The 12,199-nt window shown below is 43.0% G+C and overlaps 1 pseudogene; it reads left to right on the plus strand.

Moving 5' to 3' along the window:
• The first annotated feature begins 2,585 nt into the window (after window positions 1-2,585).
• LOC119620652 (U6 spliceosomal RNA) lies at window positions 2,586-2,686 on the plus strand (annotated as a pseudogene).
• Window positions 2,687-12,199: the final 9,513 nt, after the last annotated feature.

Genomic DNA, 12,199 nt, shown 5'->3' on the forward strand with positions numbered 1-12,199 from the left:
TATCTCACACACACACACACACACACACACACACACACACACACACACACACTTCTAATGGACCCTTCCTGAGTCTTCTATCAGTGGCCCAGGCATGCAAAAATCCTGTCTCAGGATGACCTGAGCCCCTCTTAATCATGTTCTACCAGAGCCACCCAGGGCCTCATACTCTGACAGTTTTCCTATTCTCACCTCATCACAACGCATCTTTTCAATACCTATCACCACAGTAAGTTCTTTTTGGGCAGTGATAATAGACACATCAACTTCTATGAAACCCCTCCCATTAAAAGAGTCCTTGGTCGGCAAGGTCTCCCCATCCAGGCAGTGGGACAGGCTGCAGGGATCCTTCTGTGGGAAGGCAGGCCCTGCTTGCACTCAGACCCCACGTATGGCTGGGTACACTCAGGCCAGAAAACTGCTAGTCCCCAGCTCTTGACTTAAAACCATCAAGAACAGCTGATTTTAAGTTTCTCTCAACTCTGTCTGACCTTTGCTTTGGAGAAGAGCCCAAAATTCAGAGTGGTGGCTGTGTTCCTTTGGTTAAAGTTCCGCTCTGACATACTGAGTACCTCACCTTAAGTAGAGATGCTGTGGGACTGGGCACGGCAGATGACCTCGGGGTGAACGCCAGTGCCTGGCCCGTCTCATGACTTGCTCTATTAATGCTCCCTTCCCTCTTCTGGAATGCCCGCCACTCGTTTTGTTTCAGCTGCTTCCTGCCAGCATTCAGATGTGTCCACTCTTCTCCACATTCCTCTCACTCAAATAACCAATTTTCTTTTCTCCTTTCCAGCAGACCTGTGGAAAGACATCGATACTGCTGGCTTCGCGTCTGTACGTCTCCATCAAATCTTACCCAGTTGTAGCCTGGCTGCAAAATCACTCCCAATTGAAACTTTTTTCACAGAGAAAAAAAAGGGCAAGGAGGCTCCTTCTTACAAATTCTAATGTTTTCAAGACAGGAGAGAGAGAGAAGCTCCTTTGTAAATTTGACAGTGCTTTACAGAGGAGACAGGAGCCCCCAAGATACCCCTGAGAAATAAAATAATAGTCATTGGCCTGAAAAAAGCAGAGAACCGGATCCAGAGTGAGCGGCTCAGGAAGCAGAGTGATGCCTGGTGCCTGGAGAGTGTCACACGCCCGCAGGCCCTGGCTGAGGACACTTGCCTGTGAGGCATCATCAGCTCTGGTTCTGATCAGCAGGAGTGACAGGGGACAGGGGAACGTGGGTCTTTAGGGGGCCAGAGTGCCATATCTGGTCTTGTCTGGAAACCATTCACCACGATGGCAATCATGGGCAAGACTGTGAGGGGCTCAGTGGGTCTGATGCCACTGTTATGCTGGCTTCATAAAACAATTTGGGGCCTTACGCCACAGGGCAAGCGGAGCTGGCATGAAAGGCTGCCCGCCTCCCACTTCTAACTGCCTCAAATACATAAAAATGCTAAATAAGAGGTAATGCTTTGTGCATATATCCAAGTTCAATATCAAAAGAGGTGCCAGGAATGAAGCAAAATCTAAAAGCCAGGGCGACTTGGCTAAAATGGAAGCCAGAGGTAGGCACAGGTATTTCGGAGACAGACCCGGGTCTCAGTCTCCAGGAGTGTGTGGCTTCTGATGCTCTTGCAGGGAGATGAATCCAGACCCCCGGTTACATGCTGGAAACCAGACACCTCGGAGGGCTGGCTTGTTGCTTCAGTGGAAAGAAACAGCACTGCCCACCAGCTCTAGGAAGCGGTGGCTCCAAAGAGGCCAAGAGGGATAGGAACTGCCTAAGAGGAGCATGTCCTAGACCCAAACCCCCAATGAGAATGAAGCAAGAACTCACACTGTGTGGGTAGTAAAGAGACACACATTACTCTAAACTGCTGAATCCTATGAGGCCCAGAAGAGGTTAATGTGAGCTGTCCCCCGGAGATACTGCCAGGCCCAGACCCCGGGGACTCTCAGTGATAGAAAACCGCCAGGAGGGGCAGCAGGTGAAACACCAGGAGACTTTAACCCCAATAACTCAGGATAATAAAACAGCCCAACAGAACACTTAAAATAAGAACATCATATTTCATTGTTTCAAGGTAAAGGAAGATATGGGAGTCATAAGAGAGTAACAGGACCCTGTGGGAAAAGACCAAGTTGATTAGCAAAAGAAGCAAAGGAATTCTACAGTGAAACGTCTAGCCATTGAAATAGAGAAATCAATAGAAGGTTGAAAGAGCAGACTTCAGAGAATTAGTCTATTGGAGAAAAGATTTGAGAAAATCACTCAGATGTCACACGAAGATCTGGAAAATATGAGGGTTTCAATAATAGGGAAGAGAAATGAAAATGTCCATTATCTATTAAAAGGAGTTCCAAAAACAGAAAAAGAATATGGGAGAGGAGGGATGTTTGAAGGGATGATGGTGAAGTTTCCAGATATAAAGAAATATGGAATTTCTAATTGAGGCAGCACCACAACTCCTAATCTGAATAAATTAAATAAATCTACACATAGGTACAGCTTAGTAAATCTGCAGACCATAAAAAGACAACTACTTTAATTACCAGGAGAAGAAAGATTATCTCAAAAGTAATGTCAGAGTTCATTTCTGCAATGCACCTGTCAGAATTGGAACAGTAAGAGAAAATAAGCATGGCTCCCCCATGAGACGACATGCCAAACTGTGAAGCATTCCATGTTTTTTAAAGTACAATAAGCCAGGAATAGAAAGTTATGTACCACATGTTCTCATTCATACCTAGAAACTAAAAATGTTGATCTCATAGAGGTTAAAAGTAGAGCAGAGGATACTAGAAGCTGACAAGGGAATGGGGAGGGAAGGATAGGGAGAGGTATGTTAAAGGACATAAAATTTCAGCTAGACAAGAGGGATCAGTTCTAGGTTCTATAGCATGGTAAGATGACTACAGTTAACAGTAATATATTATATAGTTTCAAATAGCTATTAAATAGAAGGAGGGTATTGAATGTTTCCAAAACAAAGAAATGATGAATGTTTGAGATAGCAAATATGCTAATTACCTTGATTGCATCACTATCCATCACTTTGTACACCATGAATATGTAAAATATTATTTGTCAATTTAAAAATAGAATTTTAGGCGGGGCACAGTGGCTCACACCTGTAATCCCAGCACTTTGGGGGCCGAGGCGGGCGGATCACTTGAGGTCAAGAGTTCGAGACTAGCCTGGCCTACAAGGTGAAACCCCGTCTCTACTAAAAATACAATAATTAGCCAGGCATGGTGGCATGTACCTGTAATCCCAGCTACTTTGTAGGCTGAGGCAGGATAATTGCTTGAACCCGGGAGGCGGAGGTTGCAGTGAGCTGAGATCGCACCACTGGACTCTAGCCTGGGTGACAGAGCGAGACTCTGTCTCAAAAATAAAAAAATAAAATTTTAAAAAGTAACGGCAATTAGACAAAAGCACCTTTTTACAAAGCAGCAAAGGACTTCGGAAGATAATACAATAATATATTCAAAGTGCCATGTGAAAATACAACAGCTATCCTAGAATTATATATTTAGCAAGTCTGTCTTTCAAGAATAAGGGTTAACTCAGCTATAACAAAGACCGAGAGAGTTCTTCATTCTAAATAGCTTAAAGATTATTTCAGCACAAAGAATACTGAATCTAGAAGTGAGTTGGATTTAAGAAGCCATCTGAAGAGATGAAACTGGCAAACACTTTGATTCACTTAAATATGAACTGAGTGTAAAAATAATGATAAATGACCAGACCTGGAAGTTTACAAAAAGAAGGAAATAAAAGTAGCCCCAAGTATGGGAGGTGGGGGAGGGAAGCTGGGCATTGTAAGGCTTTTGTGGTGTTAGAGTACAGTACAGAGATTAATGAGCTTCAGTGTTCATAAAGTTAATTATGCCTCTTAAAAAATGAAAGTTAACCACTAAAGAATTGAAGTAGAACACATTACTTCCAAGTCAGTGGGGGACTGAGGGGAGGGAAGAAAGCTATAAAACAAAACGTATTTGATCCAATGGAGAGCAGAAGAGACAAAAAATAAAAGACCAAAAAAAAAAAAAAAAAAAGGCATGGTAGACCTTTTTGGCCAACGCTTATCTTCACACTCCATTTCCCTGTCCTCTCCCCTGTCTTCCTAACCCCTTGATTTACAGAATGACAGAGCCTCCCGGAAGATCCTCTTGACTCCGTGGCAGATCGGCTGTTGTGTTCCTGGTGTCTGTTCCCAGAGCTCTCGGAAGTCCACCATCGGAACCCTTAAAATGCTCCCTTGTGAGTGCACATGGTGGAGGCTCATCTATAAGTATTAATTCATGCATTTCCTCTGTACATTAATTTGCTCTCCGGTTCCAAAAGATGGGTTTTCTCCCCTAGTCCAATGCAAAGAGGAAATAAAGAGGAGAAAGAGAGCCACAGCCTGAGCGCCAGATGATGTCTGCTTATGGAGAATTTTAGTGTCTGGGGGAGGAAGTGGCAGGGGAGAGAGGGTGTCCTGGATGGGGAGGGATAACAAAGACCTTCTCCTTGGAGGGCTAAAGGAAAGGCCGGAAGGAAGATGGTGCTGTGCTCAGTGTAGGAGGCCCCCAGCCCCCTGCACTGTGGACCACAAATCATCCAACAGCCCTGGGCACTTATAACTCCCCTGTCATCTTGCCCTGAAATGAGAGTAAGGGACCTGAAGACCTTGGGTAGGGGTAGGACAGAAGGGACCTTGTCCACTGACCAGGATGAAACTGAGGAGAACCGATTAGAAATTTTCTGAACAGCTGAAGCAGCTGTGGTCACGAGACCACTGCACATGGCCAGGCATGCTGTGGAGTGTACAACCTGCACGACATTCTTACTGCAGACACAATGAGCTTTGTTTTAACTGCCAATGTTGGGATAAAGACTGTCCTTGACCAGACTCTATTCAGAGTTCTCAAGCAGGCCTTGACCTTGGCCTAGAAGAACTACGACTTGCAGCGCAGGTGATTTCATCCACCCCACTACAGGAAAAGTCTTGAATAAACACCAGCATAGTTCCTATCAGTTCCAGGCTGTGTTCCTAGGATGACAATTCCAGCCCCCTTAAAATGCCTGCCTGAGAAAACGCAATGCTGCCAAAAGAATTTATTGTTTGTTTGGGAGGCCAAGGCAGGCAGATCACAAGGTCAGGAGTTTGAGACCAGCCTGGCCAACATAGTGAAACCCAGTCTCTACTAAAAATACAAAAAATTAGCTGGGCATGGTGGCAGGCACCTGTAATTCCAGCTACTTGGGAGGCTGAGGCAGGAGAATCTCTTGAATCCAGGAAGTGAAGGTTGCAGTGAGCCAAGATTGCACCACTGCACTCCAGCCTGAGCGACAGTGTGAGATTCCGTCTCAAAAAAAAAAAAAAAATTTACTGTTTGTTTCAGACAACACCTGATGATAGGCCTCTGAGCTCACTTTTCTTAGAACATTTACTTTAGAAAGCTTGCAATTATTTATTCTTTCTGTGCCCCTTTGAGATAGAAACCTTCTACCACCCAGAAATGTCCTCTCAAGTATGTGGGAGCCATCTCTTCGAAATGCAAACATTCAGTAAGATAGCTCTCTTGTCTCCCAGTTCCTGAGGGAGAGTAAGATCCTAACTTTGTGGGGCCTTGATCCATTTGGCGAAACTATGTCCTGTCCTAAAGATAGAGACTTTTGTTTCTCCTCCAGGTAAGTGTCAATTAACAAACCCAGATGGCCTAAACCCATAGACTACCCCCTTACCTTCCTTTAGTCCCTTTCATTTAGCACATACCACCTTTGTCTCAGGGGAGCTAAGCTGAGGTTTCACTGAGGTCTCTTCCTTACCGCAGTAGTACTGACTAGAATCTGTCTGGTCTCCTTAACTAGTGTCCAGCTTTGTGTTTCTTTGACAATTCCAAGCTGGGGCCAAAAGTTCCATGAGGGCAGGGTCATGCCTGTCTTGTATAATTGGCCACCAGCAGAGTCAAAGTGCTCAGTAGATATTTACATAATGGATAAATGAACATAAGATTTTTTTTTCACTTAATTTGCACTCTGATAGTGAGTTGCATCCTTTAACTGCCATCTTGCAAAAAATACAGTGCTGGACAAACGAATGCACCAAGAAAATGACTTAGGGTTTCTTGAACAAACTCTACCGCCAACTAATCATGGAGTGATTTCACTGCCATGGGTTTATTTTGTTTATTCAACAAACTTCACATGAGTCATGTAAAATGGTCTTCAGTTTCAAGCTTTCTTTTGAAATTTCCTCAAGATAAGAATGAACTAACAATGATGGAGCAACAAAATTAGCTGCTTTGACACCTACTGTTGAAGAAGGCAAAAATATTTATTTATTATGGTGCTGAGGTATAAGATCTCTAACCATAATCTGCCAAGAACTGCAGGGATTATTGATATCTTGAGCTAAATGTCACAATCAGCATTCTTGCTAAGCAACAATTCATTTGTTATTACAAGTTCAAAATAAATTATTCAGGTAAGACAAAGACAGTCCATTTATAATTCAATTTGTGCTTTTTTCAGCAATGTATATCTAAACATAGTGAATACAAGACATTACATAATAGCAAGAATTGTCAGCTATTAAATACATATAATTTAAGAAAGTGGGGTATACAACTGCAAAAGGATTATAACATTAAAATACAATAATACTTGTGATATGTTACTGATGACAATACACAGTTACCCATTAAAAAGTGATGTGGCTTGGCCGGGAGTGGTGGCTAATGCCTGTAATCCCAGCACTTTGGGAGGCTGAGGCGGGTGGATCATTTGAGGTCAGGGGTTCAAGACCACCCTGGCCAATATGGCAAAACCCCATCTCTACTAAAAATACAAAAATTAGCCAAGTGTGGTGGCAGGCACCTGTAATCTGTAATCCCAGCTATTTAGGAGGCTGAGGCAGGAGAATCGCTTGAACCTGGAAGGCAGAGGTTGCAGTGAGCCAAGATTGCACCACTGCACTCCAGCCTGAGGGATGGAGTGAGACTCTGTTTCCAAAAAAAAAGAAAAGGCAAGGAGAAAAATTTTATGTTTATAATCTTATAATAATTACATATGCATATGAATGTGGAAAAGAATATGGAAAAGGAAAGATACTTTTCTTTTTGGTTCTGTAATTATTGTCATTATTGATGTCATGTTTTTAATGCCCAAAACCTGCACACACAATTTTTTGATGAGAGAGAGATCCTATGAAGTACAGGGCTTGACCAAAACAAATGAGAAACCTGTTGGGACAGGACAGTGTGCATCGTGCAGACACTAGCACAAGACTCTGTGTTCAAATTCTGGCTCTGCCACTGACTAGCTAGGTATCCTTCAGCAAGTTAGTCAACCTCCATAGCCCTTGGCTTTCCCATCTACTTGTATTTCATAGGGTTACTCTGCGGATTAAATGAGTAAGTGCTTAAAACAGTATCTGGAGCATCATGAGTAGTTCAGTGTTGGCTAAGTATTATTTTTATTATTATCAAGTAATCTGTTTACATAGAAGGCTCCTTGTTATGAATGTCTCCGAAGCTCTCACAGATAAAATGGACTTTGATTCTACCCCAGGGTCATAAGTCATACTCATTTCACACGAACCATTATTTTAGTCAGTCCTTTATCTATACTTGGACAATTAGGCATTTTTCTTTTTGCTTTTATGTCCTAATGTTAACGAAATCTTCAAGCATATAATTTTTTCATTTAGTTGTAAGAATTCAGCGGAGATATTTCTCTCCACACAAGACCATTCTCTGGACATAAGTCATTGCAAGACAAATTCTCTGACCAAGATTCCCTAGTCTAGAGTTTAGGAGAATTGCTGATTTTCTTTGGTGACTTTGTGCAGGAAAAAGACTTGGAAAGTGGAATTGTGAAGAAAACCTCAGCTTTACCACTGGTGTACCTTAAGTCACAAATCTACCATGGGGAATGTAAAGATGAATTAACACTGGCTGTTCCATTACTGTTTTTCTTATCATAATTACCCTAAAAATATTATAGGTTTACAGAAAAGCCCTGTAGCATCCCATCGAGTATGGATTCTCAATTTGACTTGTGGGCATCCTTCCTCCTTTTGTGTTAACACAGCATGCTTCCCCATGAACATGCACAGAGGTAATTCTCTGTACATCCTGTCTCTACAGGCTCATGGACTTCTACAGCCTCAACTCTAGGAGAAAGACTCAGAAATCTGCATTTCTAGCTTCCAAACTCCCTTCTCTGGAGCTCTGTGATTGGGACTGCCTCTTTCATTGGAGTGTCCTCTAATTCACCATGCCCAGAGAGCAGGAGGGACTCGGGCAGGCCAGTCAAGGGACATTTTGATGAAAAGGAACATCAAGGGCCAGTGTGTGATGGATTTGAGTCCACCCTAGAGCAAGTCTGTTACTTTCTGTCCATGGTCTTCAAGCTAGATAACACGCACACACACTTCCCCTATCACAAATGTCCTTCTACCATGTTTCAAAATAACAGAGGTGTATCTTCGCCACTGTGAATGTTACATAGACTCTGGAAATAAAAACCTTCTGGAAAATGAAGAAAGGGTTAATGAGATCATGTCCTTGTGAAGCTTCCTTCTGTTGAGGCGCTTTGGTAAGGTTTCCCATCTTGCTGGCTTTGTAACTATTTTTGTTTAGGGTAAAGCATGGAAACAGAGTCAGAGCTGAGCATGCTGGGCCATGTTGCTATGTTTGATAATAAGACTCACTACCCAACAGGGAGGCAGAAGTGGTAATAAATTTTGAAGACCCTGTTTCTTCTATTTCCCAGCTGAAGCCAAATTGCTCCTGCAAGAGCTGGCCATAAGAGCAGAGCAATGAGCCCAGAACAAAACATTGGCAGCAGAAGAGCTTTATTTCATTAGACAAGAGAGTATGGCAAAGCTCTGTGCCTCACCTGTGTATTTATCTTAGAAGATAACCTCAGAAGTGGGATGGCCATCTCAGCACACACATTAACACAAAGGGTTTGAATCTAAAAAATTGGAAGGTAGGATTTCCCAACAGAGAAGAAATCTGACTTGGTTGCTGGATTTGCTGAAGAGGACTGGCTTTGCAGATTTTGTTAAAAGGTGACCATTTTACTAATTGAGTGACATGAATGAGCCAGAATTTGCCATTCTCAAGTTTTTGACGAAAGTATTTTAAAAGAAGATTTAAGAATACTGCATCATATTACAAAGGTGTACTAACTGAACAATATTTCAATCTTACTTTTTCTAACAGTATTAATCAATTATAGAAGGTATCTGTGATAAAATAAGTATAATTAATGTCATTTAGGAAAGCCTTTTTTTGGTAGATGTTCCAGAAACTGAGACAATGACTCTAATTTGGGCCAATGAAATCTGTTTGAAAGTTAGCTGGTTTCTAGTACTTTTAAAAAATAAAGGAGAACCTAATCAAATTGTCAGGTAATAGGACCTAAAAAATAATTTTTTGTGATTTTTGGCACGAGCCCTGGAAGGAGTTATAAAAATTGAGTGACGCTTAGTGACTTCCTCCATTCCTATGTACTTATTCACAGATTATTACCATAACCATGGCCCTAAATACAAACAGAATTGAATCTTAAAATTGCCCTAACTACTTACAACAGTGAAATTAAAAAACAACCACAACAACAAACCAAACATATATATATAGAATTGATGCCAAAACTGTCTCATTTTAACAGGAAATAGCCCTCAGTCATGGGTACTGGAACACCAGAGAAATAAAAGCCCCTTCCTACTCAGCAAGAGATATATTTCGGATAAAATTCTATATTTTTTCTACTAAAAATGTATAACATGTGCAATCAACTGTGTATGAATCACAACTGTAAAATATATTAATCTAGATATTTCTCATATATAAAAACTCTATGTTTACAAAGAATTAAAAAAATGTAATTCTCACTATGTACTTATTTTTGTTGACAGGACATATGACATAGTGATGAGGAAGACTTCCTGTCAGAGGGATATACTGTATTAGGATAAAATGCAGTGGGGTTGGTGAAATAGAAATGTAAGTTCCAGGGGGAAAAGAATAATGTAAATATTCAACTGTTAATGAAAAGCTTTACATGTCTTTTATAAACTGATCATGGAAACTCTCAAAGTCTATAATATTCAGATTCAGTTACACAGATAACTTTATTGTAAAATGTTGATATTTAAGTAAATACAGATAATATATTTTGATACTGATTAGACTTATGAAACACATTTTTTTAAATGTCAACATTAAAAGTGCAAAACTCGTGAGTTGAAGGGACAGCTAAAGACAGGCAGGCAAACTGTAATCATAAGAGACCAGGCGTGCAAAAGGGAAGCACAGAGGCTATTCCCTGAGCGAGAGCTCTCAGCTTGCCTGGAGAAAACCGTGGAGAGAGACAGTGTGCAATGAGGGTCTGGAGGGTTCTCCGTGTGGAGGCAGGATATTTTGACTCTCTTATATTGGATTTGAGGTCATTCCAGGCTTTGGAACTGGGAAGGGAAATGGTTTAGCTTAGCATTATTGAACAAATACAAGGTAGGAAGCAGGCTGTGAGAGGAACAATAGACAGCTAGCTCTTGATGAGAACGCTGGAGAGGGTGCTTCCTACTTCACCAGTTCTCCGGGGAGAAGAACATGACCAGCCCAAAGGGGTCTCAGGAGGACTGCAGGTGTGCGAGGATGTGTGTGTGCACGTGAGTGTGGAGTGTGTGTGAGAGTGTGCAAATCTATAGTATGTGTGAGAGTGTGGAGTGTGTGTTAGAGTGTGCAAATCTGTATTGTGTGTGAGAGTGTGGGGTGTGTAAATATGGTGTGTGTGGTGTGTGTGAGTGTGGGGGGTGTGTGTGAGATAGAGTGTGGGGTGTGTAACTATGATGTGTGAATGAGTGTGTATGACTGTGGGGTGTGTGTGGTATGTGAGTGTAACTGAAGGGTGCGTGTGAGAGTGTGGAGTGTGAGTGTGGGGTGAGTGTGGTGTGGTGTGTGACTATGGTGTGTGAGTGTAGGAGAGAGTGTGGGGTGTGTGACTATGGGGTGCGTTAGGGTGGGTGAGTGTGGGAATGTGAGTATGAGTGTATGTAAGAGAAGTACGGGTGTGTGACTGGTGTGTGTAGGATGTGCTTGTGTGTGAGTGTGGAGTGTATGACTATGATAGGTGTATATAGGGTGTGTGTGTGTGACAGAGTATAGGGTGAGCGTGCAAATATGTGTGGTAAGTGTGTGGGGGTGTGTGTGAGAGTGGGTATGTGAGAGATTGTGGGATGTGCGACTAAGGTGGGTGTGTATAGGGTGAGTGTGCAAATGTGTGTGTGTAACAGTGGTGTGTGGGTGTGTGTGAGTGTGAGTGTGTGAGTGGGTGTGTGAGAGACTGTGGGATGTGCGACTATGGTGGGTGAGTGTGTATAGGGTGAGTGTGCGGATGTGTGTGGTGTGTGTGAATGTGGGGTGTGTGTGTGTGAGTGTGGGGTGTGTGACTATGGTGAGTATGTGTAGGGTGAATGTGTGAATATGTGTGGTTGTGTGTGTGAGAGTGTGGGGTGTGTGACTATGGTGTGTGTGTAGGGTGTTGGAGTGTGTGCGTTGAGGGACGAGATGACTTAGGGGCAATGGCAGGAAAGACATGGGTTGTCATTGCTCAGACTGAACGGGGCAGCCACAGCTGACGGAATCAGGGACGCAGTGCCGGCTCCAGGGGCCTGAGAACCGGCGCCTCCACTGAGAACTCTGTGCTGGGTTTAACGCTTTGCTGTCGCCATCTTGAAATCCTTAATAATTTTTGCACAACCTGTCCCGCATTTTCCTGTGTCACTGGGGCCACAGTTATGTTGCCAGTCCTGGAAGCGGTCTCTCTTCGTCAGAGGCCCCCACCTGCCCAGCATACTGACATCCCCTTCACCTTACCGCTCCTCTCCCAGTGGGCAGAGTCCTGCTGATCCTTGTCTTACCATGTGCCACACCTGTTCTTCATGCAGTGGTACCTGATACAGATTTAGGGGCTCAGAAAATGGAGAAATCGTTCAGGGCTGGGGGAGCTATAGAAGTTTATTTAGCAGAGGCAGAGATTGCTCTGTGCCAAGAGGCAGGTCCCACCCTCTCCTTGGGCCACTGTGCATGGTTCTGGGCATCTGTCCACCCAGGACGCATCGCTTTGCAGGGGGCTAATCAACGCCTCTCCACAGGTGGCAGGAAGGCGTTCTAGGGCAACGGAGCCTTTCTCTGATTT

This window comes from Chlorocebus sabaeus, chromosome 21 (genome assembly GCF_047675955.1).
Source record: "Chlorocebus sabaeus isolate Y175 chromosome 21, mChlSab1.0.hap1, whole genome shotgun sequence".
Lineage (NCBI taxonomy): Eukaryota > Metazoa > Chordata > Mammalia > Primates > Cercopithecidae > Chlorocebus > Chlorocebus sabaeus.